Source organism: Pectinophora gossypiella, unplaced genomic scaffold (assembly GCF_024362695.1).
Source record: "Pectinophora gossypiella unplaced genomic scaffold, ilPecGoss1.1 Pgos_30, whole genome shotgun sequence".
NCBI lineage: Eukaryota > Metazoa > Arthropoda > Insecta > Lepidoptera > Gelechiidae > Pectinophora > Pectinophora gossypiella.
The window spans coordinates 1681279-1706824 of NW_026063240.1; the positions used below are offsets into that span (position 1 = coordinate 1681279).

General features: G+C 36.1%; 1 long non-coding RNA gene across 1 annotated transcript in view; it reads left to right on the top strand.

Moving 5' to 3' along the window:
- Nucleotides 1-25546, top strand: part of LOC126380899 (uncharacterized) — a 48477-nt gene that overhangs the window by 13591 nt on the left and 9340 nt on the right. Inside the window, exon 3 of the long non-coding RNA XR_007568576.1 lies at nt 19906-19959. This is a non-coding gene — a long non-coding RNA (uncharacterized LOC126380899). The remainder of the gene's footprint in view (nt 1-19905; nt 19960-25546) is intronic.

Sequence of the window (25546 nt, forward strand, 5' to 3'; positions counted from 1 at the left end):
TAAAGCGCTTGAACTTCTGCGTAACGGTGGTGATACCCGGTTCGAATCCTAGTGACAATTTTTAACTGTTCGTTTTGTTTGCACTCTTTTTTTTTATATATATATATAAAGCTAAACGATATTTCACTATGTCTATAAAACATTTTAATTGCTCTGGGTGCCGACTGCCAATCAGAGAGGAGCTATATTTGCGCTGCAGTTTATGTCATGAGTATTATGACATAATATGTGCCGGTGTCTCCGAGCAACGTTTCTGTAGCACCCTAACCGGCGAACATAGAGCGGCTTGGAAGTGTGCTGCTTGTATTAGCAAGCAGCCTAAAACCGGTAACGTAAATACTCCGGTGCGTTCTGAGGCAGCAATGGATGGAGTTACAATTCGTAGAGGGACTCGAATGGCTGCTAGCCCTCCAGACTTGATGGATGTCTCCATATTGGACATGGACACTACGCTGAACAGTTCGGAACCCTGTGCGAATAAGGACGGGTCGTCTGCTGCCAGCGCACTGGTGACGGAGATGCGTCTCTTTCGAGAGGAGTTGGCAACCACTAGACAGCTTATTGCTACTCTCAATGATAACATGAGTAGGCTGGTGACGAGAATGGACGCCTGCGAAAATCGTGTGAGCAAACTCGACGAACGTATAACAGCTCTAGAACTTCGGGTTGAGGACACATCCGGGGGAACAGACTCGTCACTGCTTGCTTCTATTGAGGATTTAAAAGCGGAACTTAATGAAAGAGACCAGGAGCTGTTGCAGAACGATATTGAGTTATCGTGTGTTCCCGAACAAAAGGGTGAAAACGTGTTACACACCGTAATTACGATTGCAAGCAAATTGGGTATCAGTCTGGGTGAGCAAGAGATCGTCTCTGCGATGCGAGTGGGGCGTCCTCCGGAAGAGGCAGATGTGCTGGCGGCCTCGTCTGCGCGGCCGAGACTGATCGTAGTTCGACTGGCGCGGCGTGCGCTGCGAGACCGGATGCTGCAAGAGGCGCGAGTGCGGCGCGGTGCCACCACCGAGGGTACCGGGCTGCCGGGCCCGCCGCGGCGCTTCTACGCCAATGAGCGCCTGACCCGCGCCAACAGGGCGGTCTTTAAGCGCGCACGCGAGGAAGCGGCACGGCTTAACTGGCGCTACGTGTGGTCGCGCGACGGCCGCGTGTTTGTGCGTCAGCATCAGGGCGGTGATGCGCCGCGGTATCGCCTGCGCACTGAGGCAGACATATCTCGTGTTTTTGGACTTAATACCGTTTGTGTCATTAAATAAGTTTATTAGCTTTCTATTGATTATTCTTTTTTTAAGCTGGCCACAGATTAAGAATTTGATCATTACACTATCATTTTGTCCATTTTACTTTAATTTAATTGTTTTTGAATGTAGAAGGGTTTTAAATAAGTTGTCTCTTATTATCTTGTTAAAATTACTTTGTTTGAAAATTGAAATATGCTGTGGTACTTTTATTTTGCTTGCTTTGTTTGCAGTATGCTTTTTATGTCAAAGTTTAATGTATCGAAACGAGTTGTATTTTCTATGGTATTTGTTATTTGTGATATTTTTTATTAATGGTATGGTGTGGTGTACCGGTGCAACACAGCTCAAGCTCATATTTTTGAATATATTTTATATAATGCACTATTTATGTATCGTCATAATATTTACGATGAATTATTTTATTTCATTTTTGAATACTTGTTTTATGGAATTACCAATTATACATAGTTACTCATTTTGCTGCATGTTATATACACATATTGTTTTAATCTATGTCACCGAATTATACACTATTTACAACGATTTACTATTCATTTACTTACATTTATATAACAGTGTTGATGTTATTAATTACCAGCACAAAAACAAAACAAATGGCTCCTAAAACTAAATTCTTTAAGTTGGGATTATATAATGCAGGATCACTAAACACAGGACATAATGATTTTCTGGTCGCAATGAATCGCTTTAATGCTGACATAGTCGCCATCAATGAGTCATGGCTGCGGGACGGGCATACGGGGTGCGCGCCGGCGCCGCCGGGCTATCGACTGCGCCTCACGCCGCGCCCGCAGCATATGAAGGGTGGATGGGGTGGCGGTGTGGGATTTTATGTAAAAGAAGAGATCCGCGTTCGTTATTTCAAAACCTCAAATACCTCTATAGAACAGATGTGGCTAGCTACTAAAACCAATGGATATTCCTTGGTGATCGGTACTGCGTACAGGCCAAGTTGGGTGACTATAGATACATTCATAGACGCTGTGACAGATTCCGTCTCTAGGTTTTCACACTACGACTATGTAGTTCTTATGGGTGACTTTAATGTCGACATGCTTCTACCCAATGACAGTAAAACCATAAAGATGAATCAGTTTTTAAATTATGTGGATTTGCGACAAGTTGTAACTGAACCTACTCACTTCACTGCACATTCCGAGAAGCTAATCGATGTAGTATGTACTAATTGTCCGGTTCGTGAAGTATCAGTTACCAATATTACTGGAGAACTCGGACATGCAATGATTAATGTGGCGCTGACGTTGAAAAAAGCTAAAATACCTCCTAGATTTGTTACCTACAGGCCCCTACAGGAAATTGTTTTGGACAATTTTAATAGTGACCTAATTTCCATCGACTTTGAGTCTGTGGCTGGTGAGCCATCTGTTGATGCTATGGTTACCAAATTTAACACATTAATCACAGATTTATTCGATAGACACGCTCCTTGTAAAACTGTGCGTATTAAAAGCCAAAAATCTCTACCATGGATCACGGAAACAGTTAAACTTATGATAGATTTACGTAACGAAGCCCATATAAAGCAAAGAAAATCAAATTTAGAAACAGACAAACAATATTATAAAGATCTCAAAAAGCTTGTAGTAACTAGTATCCATAATGAAAAGCGAGCATATTTCAATCATTGTATTAACTCTAATATAAATAACAGTGTTCAGTTTTGGAAAAATTTGAAAGGCAAAATTTTAATAGATCCAAGCAAAGATGACTGCTTACCCGACTGCTTTAATGACCCTGATAAAATTAATGATCACTTTTTAAATATCCCAGGACATGATGTTATGGCAACCACATTGGAAAAAAGTAAGTTCGATAATTCAATCTCTGGGGTTGACTCTTTGAATCTAACACCAGTTACAGAACTTGCTATTTCAAAATACATCATGTCCATTAAAACTAATGCAACGGGCTGTGACGGTATTAGCAGAGACATGATTGTTCTGACTCTACCCAGGACACTTTCGACGATCACTATGATTGTAAACAAATCTATCGCGACTGGGGTGGTGCCCGAAATGTGGAAAGAAGCGTTAGTCACGCCATTGCCTAAGATTAGCAGTCCTAGTGAATTAAAAGAACTTAGACCAATCAGTGTATTACCATTCCTTTCGAAAATACTAGAGAAAGCAGTATATCACCAGCTCATGAATCATGCAGAGAGGAATGACCTTCTTCCCGCACTCCAGTCGGGTTTCCGTAGAGGTCGCGGCACAGTTACAGCTTTATTGGACGTGACTGACAATGTTATCGCTGAACAGGACGTTGGCCGTGGGACAATTCTTACACTTTTGGACTTTTCTCGTGCCTTTGATAGCATTGAGATTTCTCTTTTATTGTCAAAGCTAGCCTATTATGGACTGGACTCGCAGGCCGTAAAATGGTTTAGTAGTTATTTACATAACCGTCACCAGTCTGTAAGACTTAAAAAGCATGATGGTACTAGCTTGGTTTCCGGCTCTCAGGTGGTTCGACGCGGTGTACCTCAAGGTTCCATACTAGGTCCGCTTTTATTCATTTTATACAGTGCTGACATGGTTAAAGAGATACAGAACTGTAAATATCATTTGTATGCAGATGACGTTCAGTTATATATTTCAGACGTTCCGGGTAAAATACCAGACGCAATACATTTGCTCAATGAGGATTTGAAACGTATAGCTGAATGGTCGGACAGGAATGCGTTAGTTTTGAATCCTCATAAGTCACAGTACATGGTGCTAGGGTCGAAGGTACAAATTGAAAAAATTCTATTTCGACAACCGGTGGTAAACATTCGGGACATAACCCTCAACCGGGTTGAGGAAGCCAAAAATTTGGGTGTTCTGATGGATAGTCGACTGCGTTTCGAACAACATGTTGAAAATCTCGTAAGGAACTGTTTTTATAGGTTGAAGGTTTTGTATAAAATTAGAAACATAATATCTGTAGAAGCAAGAATTACCCTGTGTGAGTCACTAGTGTTGTCTCGTCTCAACTATGCAGATCTTGTATATGGCCCTCGACTGTTATATAAAACAAGTCGGTTAATACAGCGCGTGCAGAATGCATGTTGTAGATACATCTTTAATGTACCGCCGAGGAGTCATATTACACCATTTCTAAATAATGCCAGTATACTTAATATGCAGTATCGTAGACAGTTACACATCGCTTCCTTAATGTTCGACATAATAAAATTCAAAAATCCCGATTATCTTTTTTCGAAACTGAAATTCCCACATTTTGATAAACTATACAAAAGTGGGAATGAGCCCCGAACTTTACGCCCCCCTTTAAGTGTACATCAACACAGAACAGTAGCATTCACTGGCAGTTTTCGCTACCATGCAACGAAGTGTTGGAATAATATTCCACCACCAATAAGAGCTCTTACAGCAAAATTATCTTTTAAGGAAAAAGTAAAAAAAATACTTCTATATTGTCAGAAACAAGAAAATTCACAACTTCTTGCATAGGTAGCGAATACTACTTTATAGTTATTTTATCTATGCATTTAGATTGTTATTGTATACATATATAAATATCAAACAAGTATCTCTTTATTATGTACGTAGGTATATCACTAATTTTACAACGCATTTTTACGATTATCTTCTGCATGCATTATTTATTATTTGTAAACATCGTCAATTAGTTCGGTTACCGTATCCGCGGTTTCCTCTATCCGGGTTGTAGCTGAAAATCAGCGATTTGCCTCCAAAGGGCAAAAACTTGCGCTGAGCTATGACCGTTTTGCGCTGCTGCAGCACACATACATACCTAGCCTGTGTTAAACATTTTGTATGTCGTGTGTATTGTTGTTGATTTGTATTGTATGCATGTGTGATTGTAGACCAAATAAATGATTTATCTATCTATCTATCTATCTATCTACAAAATTGGATATATTTTATATCTAAAATTCTGCAGTTCTGATTTGATAAATTAAATAGAATTTGATTAAATAAATAACATCATTAGTATTATAGTCTACTTAAGAATAAAAATAAATTAATGAATATTTTTATGTCAATAAGAAGTATGAGATTTTCAATAAATACCTCGATTGTCAATGTCGGGTAAATGTCATTTGGATGTTTTTGAGGCGCGAGTGGTAGCAATATCGCGATTGCCTGAGAGATGAGACGGAGCATAACGGGTATAAAAAGGGGTTTTGCACGATTTTTTGAGGAACTTCGTTGGTGGACTACGACAGCAGGAGGTGCTGCCGGGTTTAGGAATTTCAGGTCGGACTAGAGTTTCTGTAAGTTGGTAGGGATCCGTTCTGCTGGATTACCAGCTGTCGCGACTTTTGAGAGCTCCGTAGCTCAGGATTACAGTGCGCGATTGTTATTTTGTCAAATATGTAAATTTGCTCTTTAATCAGCTATTCGAACCTTCCGTGGTGTAGCTGATCGTCTACCGCGTTAGAATAGGGATTAGAATTAGCTTCCGTGCGTAGATTACGTGAAATTATGTAGGGTTTTGTCCGACAAAAGTCCGCGGAGTGCGCTGTAGGGACCTTGTTAGGTTTTAAAATAGGAAGTGTGGTGTACTAATTACCTTTTTCTTACAGGCATCGTTGGAAACAGGTCTGAGATCATCAGATCTCAGACGACAGGTACAATTTTACGCTAAAGATAGGGCCCGATAGGAGTAGGATGTGTCAAAAGTGTGTAGGGAAGCTTGCGAACGTAGGGATCATGTGCTGCTTGTGATTGTTTACCTTTGTTTGTGTTTTGTTATTATTTATGTTATTTTATGTAGTTTATGTATGTTTATCTATTTAACTTTTTGACTGACAGTTTACTGACGCGTAGGGAATGACTGCTTGCGATATTCTGACTGGACTTTATTATTCTTATTGGTTATGTTCGGGCTGTGTGTCAATGTTTACAATGAAAATTGTACATATTGCCGCATAGACTGAACAAAATATGTTCTCGTAGTTCTGTGTGTTGCGATTCGCATTTCGAGGTAATATAATTATTGCCTGGAGATGGGGAGATCAGTATGCAGAATGAGGTATCCTTGTTTTAGAGGTAACCTCATGGATTTAGATTTTTACTTTATACTGTGAACCTAGACTGTTGGTCCAGGTTGGATTGTAATCTTGCTGTGTTTTATTGTAGTTAGAATTCCCCTGAGGATTCTATTCGAAAACCAATCTGAAGTTACACAGGGTGAACCTTTATGGTTTACGGCCTGCTACCTCACTGTGTCAATGTAGAATAATTGTAGGAACAGTTGTTGTTACCACTGTAACATGGTTCTGGATTGTTCTATAGTGGTGCTTTGGGAGATACAGCTATCTACAGGAGTGGGGCGGTGAGATATTATTATCCATGACCTTCTTTCTGATATTGGGACAGGATGACCATCCGCCAATATGAGATGAAGCTAGATAATCAGTATCGAGCCAGCGCTGCGACTTGGATAGTCAGGTTGGATTGCCTCCTCCTGATGAGCGGTTGTGCGTGGCGATGCTTTCGAGTATGAAGACTCTAGCCGATGCCATATAATCAGTATTGTATGGTATGGTCAACTTTGTCCTCTTGTGTTATAATGTAAATTTATTATGACCCACTCTGGACCTATCAGCTCATTGTGGCTTATTAAGTCATGTAAATAATACAATTAATTACTAATTTGAATTGAAATATAAAAGTCTGGATACCATGAGATGAAGGTAATGGTATTGATAATGGCTTTTGAATAAACTTATATACTCTGAATCTGTGTTGTTATTTCACCTATGTGACTTAACATGACTTCTTATATATACTTACTTACTTGCATTGTCTGGGCTGCCTGGCTTGATTACACTGATATACAAACCAATTCAACACAATTTATTTGTGTTTTATTTTACTATTCATCTACCTGATAATACCTTAATGTCACTGCTGCTAGTTTGTGACATACCTAACTTTACAACCTATACCTTGTCCAGGGGTTTACCTGGCCTAATTTCACTATGCAACTTGTTTGCTTACTAACATGCAATATTATTGCTAATAATGCATTTATGCATAACAATTACATCCAGTTTGACTGCATATATTCTTGTGATTCATGGTTGGTGTCATATTCATGACCATCCATCTCACAATCATACTTATTCCTATGGCTGGTGTTATTGCAATGCCGCTGAAGCCATAGTAGGGACGTTAGGGACATTTTGCTTAGTATACTCGGGGTCAATCCAGTTCGGTAGTCTCTGCTTCTGTTGATCCTCTTGCACTGTGGTGTATTGAGGGGAGGACAGTGATGAGTAGCTGCGTATTGCCTTCGGTTGCTAAGTCGCTCATTCGTTTTGTTAGGGACCTTTTGCTTAGTATATTTGGGGTCAATCCAGTTCGGTAGTCACTGCTTCTGTTGATCCTCTTGCACTGTGGTGTATTGGGGGGAGGACAGTGATGAGTAGCTGCATATTGGCTTCCGGTTGCTAAGTCGCTCACATACTTACCTTTTTGCGCCATGGCTATGTGCTAACTATGCATCACAATGAGTTGTGTTGTTAGATTGGATTGTAAATCTGTCTAACTTAATATAATGTTATTACATATGTGAAATTGGTGTTGGGAAGCTCTTCCCTTTACCTACCAACTATTTACCTATGCTCCTGATATGTCACATTTATGTGCTTATCATTTCATAAAAAAAACCTATTTCTTCTTTCGGAGAGGGGCCTAAATCAGGGTAGGGCCTCATTCGCCGGTGAGCGTGGTCGGGGCTCGAAACGGCAACCCTATACTATTACATTGTTGGTATGGTATTCTAATCCTTTCCTGTGTTCCTAGATCTTTTACAATAATAAACCTAATCCTAATCATATTTTAAATAACTAACTAATTTCTTACCTTCTTGTAAGTCTCTCTTGTTTAATTATAAGCTTTAATCAGTGTCATTAAGTTTAGGTTTGCTTGGCGTTGATTTGACTGTTTTAAACTATAAATACTTATAATATCTTCACATTCCATTGCCCTATTACTTAGAATAATTCCTTGACTTTCTCATATACCATAGTGACATAATTATAAACCTATTTGTATTGTTATTAAGTATATATGTAGTATATTAAGTTAGTATTATTCTTTATTTACATGCCCTAATAACATGCATTCATAACTGACTCAGCTACCTTCATATAAAAGAAATTTGAGTTACTACCAAAACATCAACATAGGTCCTACCTTTATACTAGACGATCAACAACAATAATAATGGGCCATTTTAATCACTTAGTTTGACTATAACCCAGGGTCGAATCCTGGTCAGTTTAGTCGTGTGATTGAGTGTGTGCGGGTTTTTAAGTAAATTATGTAAGGGGGGGTGCCGTTACAATTTGGTGCCGTGACCAGGATTATGAGGTCTCAAATGCTGGGAAAAGATTGGATGTCTTGGGGGCGTGAAATTTGATATGTACAGTGTATATAACTAGGGGTTTATAAAGATGTGAAATGTTTATGTATGTGTAATCTAAGGGAGACATAAGATGTGTATGTATGGTTAAAATAAAGTGGGGGCGTGAAAATTTACATGTATGTATGTAAAACTATGGCTTATAAATGTGTGAAGTGTTTATGTATGTATTAATGTAACCTAGGAAAGGCGTAAAGCTATGTATGTACATCAATAATGATGTGGAGGCGTAAAGTTATGTATGTACCTCAAGAATTATGTGGAGAGTAAAGTTATGTATGTATCTCAAGAATTATATGGGGCGTAAAGCTATGTATGTACTTAGAGAATTATGTGGGGGCGTGAAGCTATGTATGTATCTTAAATGTCCAGCAGGGGCCGTTCTATTTTTGTGAATAGTAAGGGTCTGAGACTAACCTAGCCAACCCTGATATCATTAAGGGGTGAAGTTTGTGTTAAAACGGTTCAATCTTATGGTTTAACTATCAAAGATTATAAATAAGAGACTGGTTATCATCAACATTCTAATATTAATTCATATTATAATAAGTACAGTTGTCATATTTTGCTTGTTTTATTTATTATTATTTCACTTTAATTTTCACTGTGTATGTCCATGTCATTTTTGTTTTATCTCACTGTGCATGCTTATATTATTTCTATGTGTCACTTTCAGTATCCTCTTACTGTGGCCAAGACACCTTTAGCCTAACCACGGTCACATGAGTCTGTGTGATTGGCAGTAAGAAAATCCTTCCTACACCTTCTCCTTTCCACTATCCGCCTGTTGCCTAAGGTCTCATGGTGCAGGTATCCCGCCCTATGTATCTATTTAATATATTTTCTGTGTAGGTATGGCTAGGGCCTAGGGCTGTAGGACGATAGGCATTTTGACTTGCTAGCATTGTAGGGTTTCGTTCTTGCATAGTTAGGCAGGGCTATATTATCATTCCGAAGCTGTAGGTTATGTAGAAACATGCGCGTAACTGAAAACAAAACAAAATAGCATTGTAAGCGTGTTGGAACAAGATGCAAGTGAGAGGTTTTCCAATGTAATAACGTATTATTTTAAGTAACCAAACTTTTATAATTACCTTGTGTCATCTTTTATATGTTTTTACTAGGTAGAATCTTCTTATTTACAATGATTTCTTTAATAATCACGACGAAATAATCGTAATACAACGATGGATCTCTCCAGTTGTCAATCTGACATTAAATTGTTTGTTTTTGGTTTGTGTAAGTACGTAGACAAGGATCATACTTACATACAGCCTTGTTTTAAGTTCATAGTTTGACAAAGGCAAACATTTTTTTTATTAAATAAGCGTGTTTATTAGTATTTTTATAGATACAATTTATCTAAGGCTATAGAATGTAATTTGTTACGTTTTGATGTAGGTTTATCTTACTTTTATAAAAAAATAATTAACAAAATCGATCGATCTAAACTAAAATCGATATTAATCGGTTCGTGTATAGATGCTTTATTTTGCCTGCCATCTGGTGACGAGTAAGAGTATTAGTTTGACATTTTATTAGATAGACTTCGCATAGAGTCTCATATCGACGGACAAATTATTAGTTCCGTTGTTCACCGCTAGAGTGCGTTGATATGTATTATTAATTGTTTTGTTTTTTGTTATCGTATTATTTTTATTTTATTCTTTTTATATAATAAGTTAGATTAAAATTAGATAGGGATTTTAAATGTTTTATTTGCTTGTTATTGTATGTTTAGTTTATTAACGTAAACGTGTTGATGACCGCGGTTGTGATACGCGGGTAATTTAAATAGGGTTTATTGTTGACCAAGGTAGGTAATTTAGCTAGGGTTAGTGTTGATCAAGGTCAATAATCGGAAGGGTCAATGGTCGGGGTCATGATCGGTTTATTGGTCAAGGTCATTCATACCGGGTCATTGACACGGAGGTCATTGATCGGTTTTATTGGTCAAGGTCATTGATACCGGTCAAGGACATTGGGACATGATCGAGTATTGATCGGGTCATTGATCGGTTTTATTGGTCAAGGTCATTGATACCGGGGGTCATTAGTCGAGGTCATTGATAGAGGTCAGGGATAAGTGGTCGTTGACCGGATTATAGGTTAGGTTATTGACTTGACCTACTTCCATTAGTTCCAATGTTCTCTCATAGATGGCGCTAGTAGTTTTGAAATCTATCTTTATGTTTAGATTTAATTGAATTTGATAGATTTAATTTAAATAATTTTAAATAGTTTACTTTTGTTTTGTTTATTACTCAATTATTGAGTAATTATTTATATTTTTTTGTTTTTTTTTACGTTTTTATTGTTATTATGGGAATTGTTATAAGAGATATTTATTAAATTTATTATTATATTCAGCAAAGGTTTAATTATTAAAATAATTAGTATATTATTAATTATTATGGTTATTTAATAATATTATTGATGTATAATGATATATTTTTTTTTTATATATAGTAATATTTTGACATCACGCTCGTGTTCCCAAAGGAGTAAGCAGTAGTATATAATATTATTATTGAATGTTTTATTATTTATATTAGGGAAGCCATTAAGACATTTTTTAGTATACCTGTATAACTACAGGACTGTACTTGTATACTCAATTATGGGTTACAGTATTTGAATAAAAATATTTATTTTATTTCAATATTAATAGATGTATTTCAGTTTATATTTACTCTTGAGGGGAGGAAAGTTGTCGGTCATTCCTGGGGGGTAATTAGATAATTTGTCATTGTATATTAAGATTGAATAAGGTTTAATAAGATGTTGGAAAATCTTATTATAGTACTATAAAGGTTTGCTTATAGTAATATAAAGGTTTGCTTTAATTATTTAAGGCTAGGTTATTGTGGTGTTTCTTTATTTTTTATAATTATCACTACGATAAACTTACGTAATAATTTAGGGGGCTATTGTAACAGAACGCACCACAATAATCGTCGCGGTTGGAGTCATCTAGTTTATTTTCAATAAACTTTAATGTACATCAATAATGTGTTCAAATATTTGTCTAAAAGTTAGTACTTAACAGTAACTAAAAGGTTTGGCTATGGGTGAAATATTTTTTCGACATATATTATTATTTTCGTCTTTTTGAATTTATATTTTTATTATTATAATATTCTTTTGTTTTTAGACTTTAGACAGGAAAAACCATAATTGGAACTTTGAGAAACATGTAGGCTTCTGTTTCACCTTTAGGTTTCATAATTTCATAGACCTACAAACAAATGGAATTCAGTGGTCTCTGCTTGCCCTGGTGGAAGTGGGCGTGAGGTTATGTATGTATGTATCTACAAACCAATATGGAAGTGATAATGATTTTTTAGTGATTATACCATTATGTAAATACTTAATTCTTAATTCGAATCTAGTGTTTCTATAAGGCAACTTTTTTTATTATTTTTATAAATTTAACGCCATCTATTAGGGAATAGATTTGGATAAGTGCGTCTACTCGTACATAGATGGAGTGGGAAAAGGACTGACATTTGTGAAAAAGCAGGACTTCAATTCTAGGCAGCTTGATAGCTAGAAGTCATTGTAGTACCATAGCTTGCCAATAGATGGAGCTGTACGATATCAATAAAAATAATCAACCCGGGGATTATTAATGAAACATACTATTTTTCTCCAAAACTGCTTTATTTACTATTGATGTTCATAATTAACAATGTACCTTTGATGTGAGAAACAGTAGTGTGCTTGTAGGCTTAAATCTTTCATCTTACTAAATCTGTCCGTCATTCACATTTGTTTTCCCATAATTTTCTTTAATATTCTGCAACAGATTCCAGGTTTGGAGTAGATATCTGTCCCTCCTGGATCTTTGGACGATTCTGAAAGTAATTCAAACTGAAATTAGGGGTAAATTCTATGTGAGAGCATAACCACTGTCTAGTACCTACTAGACAATGACTTGCATTTAGCTATTGTTTCTACAGGTATTATTTGTGACTCACAGGACTCTAATAAACTAATAAAAACATGTAAGTACAATAGGAGTAGGATTCATTCTTATTCTCAAAACAATATGAAGGGAGATCAAATCTCATCATGAAAGCCAGTTTTAACCGAAACCGTTTTGCTAATAACTTTATATTTTATTTATCAGTCCAGAAACTATTGGTTGATTTCATGTCTGGTAGGTATGTAATTTACTAATTATTATATTACTCATCAATAAAACAAGGTTGTTAGTGACTGAGCATGTGTAGGAATCTAAGGAATATTTGAAAAATTTCATCTGTTAATATCTCATTTAATTCCTAAACAGATTCAAATAATTCTTGTAGTCCTGATAAGAACTATCTCCCCACACATGGAGTTAAGTAATAAAATTTTGCTTGATTGCTGTTTGATAGTTGAAATTATCATAAGAAAAATTGGAACAAATGGTTGAAACAGTGACTTTTTGCACTACGAATTTCTCTATAAAATACTTAACGAATACAAAAGGTATTTATTAATTTCTTACCTGGCGAGTGAATATTTTATAGGATACATTATAAACATCGTCAAGAAGTCTTCAATCTTACTAATTATTGTAGCTAAAACCCGTACGTTGCATCTTATTTTGTCTTCCTTCCATTATGATTCCCACTATTCTGTAGTCATATTAAACACGATCTGAAAGGTTTCATAATTATATTTAACACAAAAAGTACACTAATTGTCCAAACAATACAAACCACACTACTTGATTCAAGTGTTTTGTTTAACTGTGAGAACGAATGAAGGATATGTTCAGTTTACGTCACAGGAATACATAGATTATAAAAAGGTATACGAAATTTTAGAGTTTGTTAATTAGGATTCGAGATAGGGATGTTATTTTGAAAGAATATGTACGAATTTATGGAATAAAATTATTTAAAATACAAAAATAGACATTAGGATAGTTTGAATTTTCGCGGGAGTAGCAAGCACCAAAAGGGTGTCGATGTAAAAATATATGAATGAAGGGTTTTGAGCTGGTATATTTTACAAAATTGAAAATATTAGCTATATTACGTAGTATTTCTTGTTGAAATTGATTTATAAAGCATACGAAGTTCGTACCTATCGTTTAAAATATTATTCTAATTTTTTAGAACTGTAATTCGTGAAAATTGAAAAAAACATGAAAAAAAAAGTAAAACTAAAATAATGCCAAGTGTGAATCGCATTATTTGAGGGGTTCCGTGCCTACAATTGAAAGAACATTTAGTGAACAAAAACATGAACGTGAGTTGATCGTGAATTTTATATTGCTAGTATGTTGTCGTTGTTAATGACAAGTCAAAACATGCATTGGAGGATCGGGTTTGTAGAGTGGGGGATCTTTTTAAATGTTTGATTTATTGTGTTTCTTTGAATTTGTAGTTGTGATGGCAATGGAGATGCATTGTTTTTGAAAGTTTCAGCTACCTAATTGTCACAGTTTAAGAGATATAGAGGAATTTAGGTATTATTCATGGTTTTTGTCTCCAAAAACGGAACCGTTTTTGGATTGTTGACAAGGTGTTGTATTGTACGCGTTTTAGACCCTAAAATAGAACAATCCAGAAGTCACGCCACTTTTCGCGTACACAGAGAAACAGCCAATAAGGTTGAGGAGCTTGGTTTGTGTAGATTATATAAATTACAGATGTGTGCGAGAAACGTCAGGCAAATGGTCGAGCGAGTGTTTGGCTTTTTAGAAATTCTACAAAATTGGATATATTTTTTATCTAAGATTCTGCAGTTCTGATTTGATAAATTAAATAGAATTTGATTAAATAAATAACATCATTAGTATTATAGTCTACTTAAGAATAAAAATAAAATTAAATGAATATTTTTATGTCAATAGGAAGTATGAGATTTTCAATAAATACCTCGATTGTCAATGTCGGGTAAATGTCATTTGGATGTTTTTGAGGCGCTAGTGGTAGCAATATCGCGATTGCCTGAGAGATGGGACGGAGCATAACGGGTATAAAAGGGGTTTTGCACGATTTTTTGAGAGAAACTTCGCTTCGTCGAGATTAGCAGCAGGAGGTGCTGTCGGGTTTAGAAATTTCAAGTCGGACTAGAGTTTCTGTAAGTCGGTAGGGATGCGTTCTGCTGGATTACCAGCTGTCGCGACTTTTGAGAGCTCCGTAGCTCAGGATTACAGTGCGCGATTGTTATTTTGTCAAAATATGTAAATTTGCTCTTTAATCAGCTATTCGAACCTTCCGTGGTGTAGCTGATCGTCTACCGTGTTAGAATAGGGATTAGATTTAGCTTCCGTGCGTAGATTACGTGAAATATTGAGGGTTTTGTCCGACAAAAGTCCGCGGAGTGCGCTGTAGGGACCTTGTTAGGTTTAAACTAGGAAGTGTGGTGTACTAATTACCTTTTTCTTACAGGCATCGTTGGAAACAGGTCTGAGATCATCAGATCTCAGACGACAGGTACAATTTTACGCTAAAGATAGGGCTCGATAGGAGTAGGATGTGTCAAAAGTGTGTAGGGAAGCTTGCGAACGTAGGGACCATGTGCTGCTTGTGATTGTTTACCCTTGTTTGTGTTTTGTTATTATTTATGTTATTTTATGTAGTTTATGTATGTTTATCTATTTAACTTCTTGACTGACACTTTACTGACGCGTAGGGAATGACTGCTTGCGACATTCTGACTGAATTTTTATTATCTTATTGGTTATGTTTGGGCTGTGTGTCAATGTTTACAATGAAAATTGTACATATTGCCGCATAGACTGAACAAAAATGTTCTTCTTGTAGTTCTGTGTGTTGCGATTCACATTTCGAGGGAATATAATTATTGCCTGGAGATGGGGAGATCAGTATGCAGAATGAGGTATCCTTGTTTTAGAGGTAACCTCATGGATTTAGATTTTTACCTTATATTGTGAACCTAGACTGTTGGTCCAGGTTGGATTGTAATCTTGCTGTGTTTTATTGTAGTTAGAATTCCCCTGAGGATTCTATTCGAAAACCAATCTGAAGTTACACAGGGTGAACCTTTATGGTTTACGGCCTGCTACCTCACTGTGTCAATGTAGAATAATTGTAGGAACAGTTGTTGTTACCACTGTAACATGGTTCTGGATTGTTCTATAGTGGTGCTTTGGGAGATACAGCTATCTACAGGAGTGGGGCGGTGAGATATTATTATCCATGACCTTCTTTCTGATATTGGGACAGGATGACCATCCGCCAATATGAGATGAAGCTAGATAATCAGTATCGAGCCAGCGCTGCGACTTGGATAGTCAGGTTGGATTGCCTCCTCCTGATGAGCGGTTGTGCGTGGCGATGCTTTCGAGTATGAAGACTCTAGCCGATGCCATATAATCAGTATTGTATGGTATGGGTCAACTTTGTCCTCTTGTGTTATAATGTAAATTTATTATGACTCACTCTGGACCTATCAGCTATTGTGGCTTATTAAGTCATGTAAATAATACAATTAATTACTAATTTGAATTGAATTATAAAAGTCTGGATACCATGAGATGAAGGTAATGGTATTGATAATGGCTTTTGAATAAACTTATATACTCTGAATCTGTGTTGTTATTTCACCTATGTGACTTAACATGACTTCTTATATACTTACTTACTTGTATTGTCTGGGCCTGCCTGGCTTGATTACACTGATATACAAACCAATTCAACACAATTTATTTGTGTTATTTTACTATTCATCTACCTGATAATACCTTAATGTCACTGCTGCTAGTTTGTGACATACCTAACATTAACCTATACCTTGTCCAGGGGTTTACCTGGCCTAATTTCACTATGCAACTTGTTTGCTTACTAAAATGCAATATTATTGCAATAATGCATTTATGCATAACAATTACATCCAGTTTGACTGCATATATTCTTGTGATTCATGGTTGGTGTCATATTCATGACCATCCATCTCACAATCATACTTATTCCTATGGCTGGTGTTATTGCAATGCCGCTGAAGCCATAGTAGGGACGTTAGGGACATTTTTGCTTAGTATACTCGGGGTCAATCCAGTTCGGTAGTCTCTGCTTCTGTTGATCCTCTTGCACTGTGGTGTATTGGGGGGAGGACAGTGATGAGTAGCTGCGTATTGCCTTCGGTTGCTAAGTCGCTCATTCGTTTTGTTAGGGACCTTTTGCTTAGTATATTTGGGGTCAATCCAGTTCGGTAGTCACTGCTTCTGTTGATCCTCTTGCACTGTGGTGTATTGGGGGGAGGACAGTGATGAGTAGCTGCATATTGGCTTCCGGTTGCTAAGTCGCTCACATACTTACCTTTTTGCGCCATGGCTATGGTGCTAACTATGCATCACAATGAGTTGTGTTGTTAGATTGGATGTAAATCTGTCTAACTTAAATAATGTTATTACATATGTGAAATTGGTGTTGGGAAAGCTCTTCCCTTTACCTACCAACTATTTACCTAATGCTCCTGATATGTCACATTTATGTGCTTATCATTTCATAAAAAAACCTATTTGTTTCTTTCGGAGAGGGGCCTAAATCAGGGTAGGGCCTCATTCGCCGGTGAGCGTGGTCGGGGCTCGAAACGGCACCCTATACTATTACATTGTTGGTATGGTATTCTAATCCTTTTCCTGTGTTCCTAGATCTTTTACAATAATAAAACTTAATTCCTAATCATATTTTAAATAACTAACTAATTTCTTACCTTCTTGTAAGTCTCTCTTGTTTAATTATAAGCTTTAATCAGTGTCATTAAGTTTAGGTTTGCTTGGCGTTGATTTGACTGTTTTTAAACTATAAATACTTATAATATCTCACATTCCATTGCCCTATTACTTAGATAATTACTTGACTTTCTCATATACCCTAGTGACATAATTATAACCTATTTGTATTGTTATTAAGTATATATGTAGTATATTAAGTTAGTATTATTCTTTATTTACATGCCCTCAATAACATGCATTCATATCTGACTCAGCTACCTTCATATAAAAGAATTTGAGTTACTACAAAACACAACATAAGGTCCTACCTTTATACTAGACGATCACAACAATAATAATGGCCATTTTAATCACTTAGTTTGACTATAACCCAGGGTCGAATCCTGGTCAGTTTAGTCATTGGAGTGGAGTCTGTGGGGTTTATTTATTAAGTAATATATGTAAGGGGGGGGTGCGTTACAATTTGGTGCCGTGACCAGGATTATGAGGTCTCAAATGCTGGGAAAAGATTGGATGTCTTGGGGGCGTGAAATTTGATATGTACGTGTATATAACTAGGGGTTTATAAAGATGTGAAATGTTTATGTATGTGTAATCTAGGGAGACATAAAGATGTGTATGTATGGTTAAAATAAAGTGGGGGCGTGAAAATGTACATGTATGTATGTAAAACTATGGCTTATAAATGTGTGAAGTGTTTATGTATGTATTAATGTAACCTAGGAAAGGCGTAAAGCTATGTATGTACATCAATAATGATGTGGAGGCGTAAAGTTATGTATGTACCTCAAGAATTATGTGGAGAGTAAAGTTATGTATGTATCTCAAGAATTATATGGGGGCGTAAAGCTATGTATGTACTTAGAGAATTATGTGGGGGCGTGAAGCTATGTATGTATCTTAAATGTCCAGCAGGGGCGTTCTATTTTTGTGAATAGTAAGGGTCTGAGACTAACCTGCCAACCCTGATATCATAAGGGGTGAAGTTTGTGTTAAAACGGTTCCATCTTATGGTTTAATTATCAATTATTATAAATAAGAGACTGGTTATCATCAACATTCTAATATTATTTAATTTTATAATAAGTACAGGTGTCATATTTCTGCTTGTTTTATTTATTATTATTTCACTTTAATTTCACTGTGTATGTCCATGTCATTTTTGTTTTATCTCACTGTGCATGCTTATATTATTTTCTATGTGTCACTTTCAGTATCCTCTTACTGTGGCCAAGACACCTTTAGCCTAACCACGGTCACATGAGTCTGTGTGATTGGCAGTAAGAAAATCCTTCCTACACCTTCTCCTTTCCACTATCCGCCTGTTGCCTTAGGTCTCATGGTGCAGGTATCCCGCCCTATGTATCTATTTATATATTTTCTGTGTAGGTATGGCTAGGGCTAGGGCTGTAGGACGATAGGCAGTTTGACTTGCTAGCATTGTAGGGTTTCGTTCTTGCATAGTTAGGCAGGGCTATATTATCATTCCGAAGCTGTAGGTTATGTAGAAACATGCGCGTAACTGAAAACAAAACAAAATAGCATTGTAAGCGTGTTGTGAACAAGATGCAAGTGAAGGTTTTCCAACGTACAGACGTATTATTTTAAGTAACCAAACTTTTATAATTACCTTGTGTCATCTTTTATATGTTTTTACTAGGTAGAATCTTCTTATTTACAATGATTTCTTTAATAATCACGACGAAATAATCGTATTACAACAGATGGTTCTCTCCAGTTGTCAATCTGACATTAAATTTGTTTGTTTTTGGTTCATCTAAGTACGTAGACAAGGATCATCTTACATACAGCCTTGTTTTAGGTTCATACTTTGACAAAGGCAAACATTTTTTATTAAATAAGCGTGTTTATTTAGTATTTTTATAGATACAATTTATCTAAAGCTATAGAATGTAATTGGCGCGTTTTGATGTAGGTTTATCTTACTTTTAATAAAAATATAATAAAATAATTAACAAAATCGATCGATCTAAACTAAAATCGATATTAATCGGTTCGTGTATAGATGCTTTATTTTGCCTGCCATCTGGTGACGAGTAAGAGTATTAGTTTGACATTTTATTAGATAGACTTCGCATAGAGTCTCATATCGACGGACAAATTATTAGTTCCGTTGTTCACCGTTAGAGAGCGTTGATATGTATTATTTAATTGTTTTGTTTTGTTTTTTTTTATCGTATTTTTTATTTTTATTTTATATAATAAGTTAGATTAAAATTAGATAGGGATTTTAAATGTTTTATTTGCTTGTTATTGTATGTTTAGTTTATTAACGTAAACGTGTTGATGACCGCGGTTGTGATACGCGGGTAATTTAAATAGGGTTATTGTTGACCAAGGTAGGTAATTTAGCTAGGGTTAGTGTTGATCAAGGTCAATAATCGGAAGGGTCAAAGGTCGGGGTCATTGATCGGTTTATTGGTCAAGGTCATTCATACCGGGTCATTGACACGGGGTCATTGATCGGTTTTTTTGGTCAAGGTCATTGATACCGGGTCATTGACACGGGGTCATTGATCGGTTTTATTGGTCAAGGTCATTGATACCGGGGGTCATTAGTCGAGGTCATTGATAGAGGTCAGGGATAAGTGGTCGTTGACCGGATTATAGGTTAGGTTATTGACTTGACCTACTTCCATTAGTTCCAATGTTCTCTCATAGATGGCGCTAGTAGTTTTGAAATCTATCTTTATGTTTAGATTTAATTGAATTTGATAGATTTAATTTAAATAATTTTAAATAGTTTACTTTTGTTTTGTTTATTACTCAATTATTGAGTAATTATTTATTTATTTTTGTTTTTTTTTTTTACGTTTTTATTGTTATTATGGGAATTGTTATAAGAGATATTTATTAAATTTATTATTATATTCAGCAAAGGTTTAATTATTAAAATAATTAGTATATTATTAATTATTATGGTTATTTAATAATATTATTGATGTATAATTATGATATATATTTTTTTTTATATATAGTAATATTTTGACATCACGCTCGTGTTCCCAAAGGAGTAAGCAGTAGTATATAATATTATGTATTTATTTTTATTTTATATCTTATATTTAGGTAAGTAATTAGGAAACATTTTTAGTATACCTGTATACTTACATGACTGTACTTGTATATCATTATGGTTACAGTATTTTTTAAATAAAGTATTATATTTACTTATTTGATTTTCAAATATCGCTATTATTTTAGTATTTATTTACTCTTGAGGGGAGTTGACGGTCATTCCTGGGGGGAAATTAGATAAATTGTCATTGTATATAAGATTTAATAAAGGTTGAATAAGATCTTCTTTTGGAAGTCTTATTATAGTAATATGAAAGTTTGCTTTATTTATTTCTCTAAGGCTAGCTTATTGTGGTGTTTCTTTTTATTTTATAAATTATCACTACGATAAACTACGTAATAATTTAGGGGGCGATTGTAACAGAACGCACCACAATAATCGTCGCGGATGGAGTCATCTAGTTTATTTTCAATAAACTTTAACGTACATCAATAATGTGTACAAATATTTGTCTAAAAGTTAGTACTTAACTGTAACTAAAAGGTTTGGCTATGGGGTGAAATATTTTTTCGACATTTATTTATTATTTTCGTCTTTTTTTGAATTTATATTTTTATTATTATAATATTCTTTTGTTTTTATGACTTTAGACAGGAAAAACATAATTAGAACTTTGAGAAACATGTAGGCTTTGTTTCACCTTTAGGTTTCATAATTTCATAGATCTACAAACAAATGGAATTCAGTGGTCTCTGCTTGTCCTGGTGGAAGGTAGGCGTGAGTTTATGTATGTGTGTATGTATGCACAAACCTATATGGAAGTGATAATGATTTTTTAGTGATTATACCATTATGTAAATACTTATTTCTTAATTCGAATCTAGTGTTTCTATAAGGCAATTTTTTTATTATTTTTATAAATTTAACGCCATCTATTAGGGAATAGATTTGGATAAGTGCGTCTACTCGTACATAGATGGAGTGGGAAAAGGACTGACATTTGTGAAAAGCAGGACTTCATTTCTAGGCAGCTTGATAGCTAGAAGTCATTGTAGTACCATAGCTTGCCAATAGATGGAGCTGTACGATATCAATAAAAATAATCAACCAGGGTATTATTAATGAAACATACTATTTTTCTCCAAAACTGCTTTATTTAATATTGATGCGCATAATTAACAATGTACCTTTGATGTGAGAAACAGTAGCGTGCTTGTAGGCTTAAATCTTTCATCTTGCTAAATCTGTCCGTCATTCACATTTGTTTTCCCATAATTTTTTTTATATTCTGCAACAGATTCCAGGTTTGGAGTAGATATCTGTCTCTACTGGATCTTTGGACGATTCTGAAAGTAATTCATAACTGAAATTAGGGGTAAATTTTATGTAAGAGCATAATCACTGTCTAGTACCTACTAAGACGATGACTTGCATTTACTTATTGTTTCTACAGATATTATTTATGACTCACAGGACTCTAATAAACTAATAAAAACACGTAAGTACAATAGGAGTAGGATTCATTTTTATTCTCAAAACAATATGAAGGGAGATCAAATCTCATCATGAAAGCCAGTTTTAACCGAAACCGTTTTGCTAATAACTTTATATTTTATTTATCAGTCCAGAAACTATTGGTTGATTTCATGTCTGGTAGGTATGTAATTTACTAATTATTATATTACTCATCAATAAAACAAGGTTGTTAGTGACTGAGCATGTGTAGGAATCTAAGGAATATTTGAAAAATTTCATCTGTTAATATCTCATTAAATCCTAAACAGATTCAAATAATTCTTGTAGTCCTGATAAGAACTATCTCCCCACACATGGAGTTAAGTAATAAAATTTGGCTTGATTGCTGTTTGATAGTTGAAATTATCGTAACAAAAATTGGAATAAATGGTTGAAACAGTGACTTTTTGCACTACGAATTTCTCTATAAAATACTTAACGAATACAAAAGGTATTTATTAATTTCTTACCTGGTGAGTGAATATTTTATAGGATACATTATAAACATCGTCAAGAAGTCTTCAATCTTACTAATTATTGTAGCTAAAACCCGTACGTTGCATCTTATTTTGTCTTCCTTCCATTATGTTTCCCACTATTCTGTAGTCGTATTAAACACGATCTGAAAGGTTTCATAATTATATTTAACACATAAGTACACTAATTGTCCAAACAATACAAACCACACTACTTGATTCAAGTGTTTTGTTTAACTGTGAGAACGAATGAAGGATATGTTCAGTTTACGTCACAGGAATACATAGATTATAAAAAGGTATACGAAATTTTAGAGTTTGTTAATTAGGATTTGAGATAGGGATGTTATTTTGAAAGAATATGTACGAATTTATGGAATAAAATTATTTAAAATACAAAAATAGACATTAGGATAGTTTGAATTTTCGCGGGAGTAGCAAGCACCTAAAGGGTGTCGATGTAAAAATATATGAATGAAGGGTTTTGAGCTGGTATATTTTACAAAATTGAAAATAATAGCTATATTACGTAGTATTTCTTGTTGAAATTGATTTATAAAGCATACGAAGTTCGTACCTATCGTTTAAAATATTATTCTAATTTTTTAGAACTGTAATTCGTGAAAATTGAAAAAATCATGGAAAAAAAAGTAAAACTAAAATAATGCCAAGTGTGAATCGCATTATTTTAAGGGGTTCCGTGCCAACAATTGAAAGAACATTTAGTGAACAAAAACATGAACGTGAGTTGATCGTGAATTTTATATTGCTAGTATGTTGTCGTTGTTAATGACAAGCCAAAACATGCATTGGAGGATCGGGTTTGTAGAGTGGGGGATCTTTTTAAATGTTTGATTTATTGTGTTTCTTTGAATTTGTAGTTGTGATGGCAATGGAGATGCATTGTTTTTGAAAGTTTCAGCTACCTAATTGTCACAGTTTAAGAGATATAGAGGAATTTAGGTATTATTCATGGTTTTTGTCTCCAAAAACGGAACCGTTTTTGGATTGTTGACAAGGTGTTGTATTGTACGCGTTTTAGACCCTAAAATAGAACAATCCAGAAGTCACGCCACTTTTCGCGTACACAGAGAAACAGCCAATAAGGTTGAGGAGCTTGGTTTGTGTAGATTATGTAAATTACAGATGTGTGCGAGAAACGTCAGGCAAATGGTCGAGCGAGTGTTTGGCTTTTTAGAAATTCTACAACTACAAGAGGGGAAGCGGGGCGCGGTACCGCAACTGACGTGTTTACCTCACGCTCGTGTTTGATTCGGATTTAAAATACAAAGTCGAAGTTAATACACTGTTTGTATATCTAAAAAGTTAGCCTAAAGTACGACCTACAAAAACTTGTGGTTAAAATTATTAAACATTTAGTGACTGTGCTATAATATAACAATTTATCTTTGCTGTGAACAATTTATTTGTACAACAAAGTGGGTATCTGTGCAGTGAGACATTGGAATCGTCGGTTGTCTTGGCGAGTAAACTCGTTCTCGTATAGCTTACCTACTGCTTACGCATCGCTCGCACATAAGTGGTTAACACTTTCACCAGTTACGCTTAACGCTCGCTAGCCCTGTGGTTTAAAGCGCTTGAACTTCTGCGTAACGGTGGTGATACCCGGTTCGAATCCTAGTGACAATTTTTAACTGTTCGTTTTGTTTGCACTCTTTTTTTTTATATATATATATAAAGCTAAACGATATTTCACTATGTCTATAAAACATTTTAATTGCTCTGGGTGCCGACTGCCAATCAGAGAGGAGCTATATTTGCGCTGCAGTTTATGTCATGAGTATTATGACATAATATGTGCCGGTGTCTCCGAGCAACGTTTCTGTAGCACCCTAACCGGCGAACATAGAGCGGCTTGGAAGTGTGCTGCTTGTATTAGCAAGCAGCCTAAAACCGGTAACGTAAATACTCCGGTGCGTTCTGAGGCAGCAATGGATGGAGTTACAATTCGTAGAGGGACTCGAATGGCTGCTAGCCCTCCAGACTTGATGGATGTCTCCATATTGGACATGGACACTACGCTGAACAGTTCGGAACCCTGTGCGAATAAGGACGGGTCGTCTGCTGCCAGCGCACTGGTGACGGAGATGCGTCTCTTTCGAGAGGAGTTGGCAACCACTAGACAGCTTATTGCTACTCTCAATGATAACATGAGTAGGCTGGTGACGAGAATGGACGCCTGCGAAAATCGTGTGAGCAAACTCGACGAACGTATAACAGCTCTAGAACTTCGGGTTGAGGACACATCCGGGGGAACAGACTCGTCACTGCTTGCTTCTATTGAGGATTTAAAAGCGGAACTTAATGAAAGAGACCAGGAGCTGTTGCAGAACGATATTGAGTTATCGTGTGTTCCCGAACAAAAGGGTGAAAACGTGTTACACACCGTAATTACGATTGCAAGCAAATTGGGTATCAGTCTGGGTGAGCAAGAGATCGTCTCTGCGATGCGAGTGGGGCGTCCTCCGGAAGAGGCAGATGTGCTGGCGGCCTCGTCTGCGCGGCCGAGACTGATCGTAGTTCGACTGGCGCGGCGTGCGCTGCGAGACCGGATGCTGCAAGAGGCGCGAGTGCGGCGCGGTGCCACCACCGAGGGTACCGGGCTGCCGGGCCCGCCGCGGCGCTTCTACGCCAATGAGCGCCTGACCCGCGCCAACAGGGCGGTCTTTAAGCGCGCACGCGAGGAAGCGGCACGGCTTAACTGGCGCTACGTGTGGTCGCGCGACGGCCGCGTGTTTGTGCGTCAGCATCAGGGCGGTGATGCGCCGCGGTATCGCCTGCGCACTGAGGCAGACATATCTCGTGTTTTTGGACTTAATACCGTTTGTGTCATTAAATAAGTTTATTAGCTTTCTATTGATTATTCTTTTTTTAAGCTGGCCACAGATTAAGAATTTGATCATTACACTATCATTTTGTCCATTTTACTTTAATTTAATTGTTTTTGAATGTAGAAGGGTTTTAAATAAGTTGTCTCTTATTATCTTGTTAAAATTACTTTGTTTGAAAATTGAAATATGCTGTGGTACTTTTATTTTGCTTGCTTTGTTTGCAGTATGCTTTTTATGTCAAAGTTTAATGTATCGAAACG